Source organism: Eurytemora carolleeae, unplaced genomic scaffold, assembly GCF_000591075.1.
Source record: "Eurytemora carolleeae unplaced genomic scaffold, Eaff_2.0 scaffold127, whole genome shotgun sequence".
Lineage (NCBI taxonomy): Eukaryota > Metazoa > Arthropoda > Copepoda > Calanoida > Temoridae > Eurytemora > Eurytemora carolleeae.
This window is the reverse complement of record NW_019396050.1, coordinates 157,063-162,116: the sequence shown is the minus strand read 5'-3', so window position 1 is coordinate 162,116 and position 5,054 is coordinate 157,063.

The window sequence follows — 5,054 nt, the reverse complement described above, 5'->3', positions numbered from 1 at the left end:
ATATAATAAACATTCTTGATCTTGCAGCATTTACACTGAAATATATATATAATAAACATTCTTGATCTTGCAGCATTTACACTGAAATATATATATATAATAAACATTCTTGATCTTGCAGCATTTACACTGAAATATATATATAATAAACAATCTAGATCTTGCAACATTTACACTAAAATATATATATATAATAAACATTCTAGATCTTGCAACTTTTACACTGAAATATATATATAGTAAACAATCTAGATCTTGCAACATTTACACTGAAATATATATATATATAATAAACATTCTAGATCTTGCAACTTTTACACTGAAATATATATATAATAAACATTCTTGATCTTGCAGCTTTTACACTGAAATATATTAATAAAATAAACATTCTTGATCTTGCAGCATTCATGTAGTAAATACCCACTCCATAATAAGTTCTCAAACGTATCTATCCAGGTACAATCCGTCCTCTATCAAACTCAACCAGTACTGAATCCCAGGCTCTAAATGCCACACAGGAACACAATCATAGCTATCAAAACCCAGCTACTAATACAGCGCTCAACCAGGATTGAATCCCAGGCTCTGAAGGCCACACAGGGACACAAGCGTAGCTATCAAAATCCAGTTACATAATACGATGCTCTAAATGCCACACAGTGACACAAGTCTAGCTATCAAACAAGCTATATATTGATCCCAAATGATGGGGACGATCTGCTCGAAATGTCACACAGGGACACAAGCCTAGCTATCAACAATCTTTATATGGATCCCAAATGATGGGGACAATCCGACCTGCATATCAAAACAGGGTTTCAGCTCAGAGGTAGCTGTTTAAATGATTAGCCCTGGGAGTAGCTGTGTAGCTAATGAGCTCCAGGAGTAGCTTGCTGTGTGGCTGATTAGCTTCTGAAGAAGCTAAAGTTTAGCTTATTAGCTTCTGAAGGATTGTAGTTTAGCTAATTAGCTCCAGAAGTAGTTGAGGTTTAGCTCATTAGCTCCAGGAGTAGCTCAGGTTTAGCTTATTAGCTCCAGGAAAATCTAAGGTGCTTAGCTCCAGGAGGAGCTGATTGCAGGATGAAGGTATGTAGAGTGAATTTGTGATTAAGGAGTTAAAGCTGAGATTGTCATCCTTGTCCACTTCTTGAGCTGTTTCTGACCAGCCGGCTGTGTTTTCAGTCATAGTTCATTTGCTGTCTGGGTCACCACTTTAGAAGTACATGCATTGCTTTTAGATAAAAAATACATGATAAATAATGAGTTTATTAAAGGAGAGGAAGATGAGTAGGTCTTTTCTAGTTCCAGAATCCGAAACTACTGATTTGCGGATTTCATAATCCTCTTTCGGGGATTTCCTCCTCTACACCGTTCAATTATTTGGATAATTCGTTGGTATCAGTCCTACTTTTAAAAGACAACTATGGCCTGAGAAAACGCCGATTTAACATTCAGAATTTCAGCGCAAAGGTATGATACCTTTGCATATGACACTACCTTTAAAATACTTTTTAACATAGTCATTTCAAATATTTTCAAATATTAAATTTTGCCCCTTCCCCCCCCCCCCTAGGAGCGTCATAGGGGGGGGGGCAAAGTAAAGAATTTCAAAAAGGAAAATTACAATATAAAAGAATGGATACAAATTTTCAGTAACAGACAATTTCGTAAAATGAATACCAAAACCCAAAAAAAAGTATGCCTGATCGTCTAGAAGCCAAATATTTTGAATTTACAGTTAGGGGGGGGAGGGGGAAAAAAATTTTTGCTTCCTCCATTTTTTCCCCCCCCCCCCCCCCTAGATTTAATTCTGTATACTTAGAAAGAGGTAGTTCATAGTTTGTAGACTCTTATTTCTGCTGGACTAAGTGAATTTTATTACATGATGACTGGCTTTATTTCATCACAATTGTGATATTTAAAAATTGATTTACAATTTAAATTCTTGAAGCTTCTACGAGTCTAGTTTACATAAAACTAATTACATGTACATTGTGGATAGTTTGGAACATTTATTGGACAAATTAAATGTTTCGCTTATCGGACAAATTAAATGTTTCGCACATTTATCGGACAAATTAAATGTTTCGCACATTTATCGGTGTCCATTTTTTAGTAGTTTTTATACACTAACGTTTTATAATTAAATGGTTTAAGAGAAATAATAATTTCTCTCTCGACCTTAAATTGGATTTTTTTTCTGGGAAAAACAAGGCAAAAAACTACAAAACTAACCGGAAAATATTAACTGTCAAATATTTAAAAGATCAGATTTTAGATTATTGCGTGTAAAGATGGGTACAGGGGGCAACTGTTATTGTTTGGAGGAGGAAGAGGGGCGCAATTGTTTTATTTTTAATAGGGTGTTAAAGATTTTGTTTAGTGCTACATTATTTATTTGATAAGGGGCGTTTTTAATTTTATTTTGAGAAAAATTACGTCAAAGAATTTTATCTTATGTTCAGCAAAAAAACACTGTGTTCAGGTTGTATAATTGGACAAAAATGAAAGATGGGATTGAGGGAGGGGGGGGGGGGGGGGGGGGGGGGGGGATAGGATTGCAAATGTTGAACAATAAAGATGAAATATTAGTTTCATGATGAGCATGATAAAATGTTTGTCAGCAGTGGAACAACGTGCACAATTTTCTTGTATTCTAGAAGAATAATATACGACCTTTACAATTTACAATAAGGGAGGTAGACTGCAACATGGATGTTAGAGAGGAGGAGGATGGATATTTTGTGGTCGACAGATCTATAGTAATTTTATTTTGTGAATCTTAAACTTTTTTTTTTCTGTGCAAGTATAAACATTAGAATTCTTCGATTATTTTCATGCTCAAAATTTTAAATTAAAAGATTTTGAAAGTTTTTATCATCAAATTGCAGACACGTATGTAGTAAATGTCCGTCTCCATAAGAGTCTCTCAGACCTGTATCAATCCAGGTACAACTTAATCCCTCTCGTTGGTCTAATAGGTTTAAGAGCTAATCAGATAAACATGGACACAATCTCGTAAACTATCATTGCCAAATATGGACATGATCTCTTGAGCTATCAAGGGCAAACATGGACATGATCTCGTAAACTATCAATGCCAAACACAGGCACGATCCTTAAGCTATCAATGTCTTACCCGGATCACAATCTTGTAAACTACCAATGCCAAACAGGGGCACGATCTCTTGAGCTATTTATGTCAAACACAGACAAGATCTCGTAAATAATCAATGCCAAACATGGGCACGATCTCTTGAGCTATCAATGTCAAACATGGACAAGATCTTGTAAGTAATCAATGCCAAACATGGGCACGATCTTGAGCTATTTATGTCAAACACGGACAAGATCTCGTAAATAATCAATGCCAAACATGGGCACGATCTCTTGAGCTATCAATGTCAAACATGGACAAGATCTTGTAAGTAATCAATGCCAAACATGGGCACGATCTCTTGAGCTATTTATGTCAAACACGGACAAGATCTCGTAAATAATCAATGCCAAACATGGGCACAATCTCTTGAGCTATTTATGTCAAACACGGACAAGATCTCGAAAATAATCAATGCCAAACATGGGCACGATCTCTTGAGCTATTTATGTCAAACACGGACAAGATCTCATAAATAATCAATAACAAACATGGGCACAATCTCTTGAGCTATCAATGTCAAAAATGGACAAGATCTCATAAATAATCAATGCCAAACACGGGTACCATCTCTTGAGCTATCAATGCTGTTTCTAGCATTACTTCATCCTGTTAGCATGAGATCTTCCAGTATCCTCCTCCTTTTCCTGTTTCCTGTCTAGGTATTCCTGTCCCTGGCTTTCATCATACTTTTGTTGTGAGAATCTTTTCATAATTTCTGCAAAAAAACCTCAATGCCAAACATGAGCACAATCTCTTGAGCTAACAATCAATCAAGGATCTCATAAACTATCAATGCCAAATGTGGACATGATCTCTTGAGCGATCAATGTCAAACACGGACAGGATCTCATAAACTATCAATGCCAAATGTGGACATGATCTCTTGAACTATCAATGTCAAACACGGACAGGATCTCATAAACTATCAATGCCAAATGTGGACATGATCTCTTGAGCGATTAATGTAAAACACGGACAGGATCTCATAAACTATCAATGCCAAATGTGGACATGATCTCTTGAGCTATCAATGTCAAACACAGACATGATCTCAAAAACTATCAATGCCAAATGTGGACATGATCTCTTGAGCTATCAATGTCAAACACAGACATGATCTCAAAAACTATCAATGTCAAACACAGACATGATCTCAAAAACTATCAATGCCAAACATGGGCATGGTTTCTTTAGCTATCAATGTCAAACATGGACACAATTTCATCTACTTGTTTGCTAAACAAGGAACAATTACTACTCTCCTGTAATCTAAGTGGAGTGTATTCCAACTAAAGGAATTTGGGGTACTATCTTACGAGTTAATGTTTATTGGTGTAATTACAAGTTTTATGTCAATTTTTATACAAAGTAATTAAGCTAATCATGTTACTTAGTTATTTACAGCGTAGTTAAGATAAATCAAGATATGGGTTTTACATAGCTATTTATAAACATAAATAATTAATAATGTACAAAGTAATTCAGATTTACAATTAAAGTTTTATTTTTTACATGTACTCATTTATATGATTTTCAATTCATCTGTCTCTACTTTTATATGTTATATAATCTTCTAATCTATCTATTTATATATTTTTCATATCTATCTATTCAAATGTCTGTTGCTTTCTTCTTGTGGTAGGGAGAGGATCTCTCATAGAAGCTCCCAGCTCCACAGTTTGGAAGAGTACTGCGTAGAGTTGCTCATGACTTATCCTACAGCTAGGGGAGTGGCCAAACATAGGATTTTAACAGTAAACAAGAACTCCATCTTCAGCTTATCTTGGTGCAACATCTAAGCTGATATGTATACAAGCTATGCACAATGATACCGGTTTTTTACTTGGCTGGCGGTGAGCATTGGACTACTGATGAAAATTCCACCTGATGG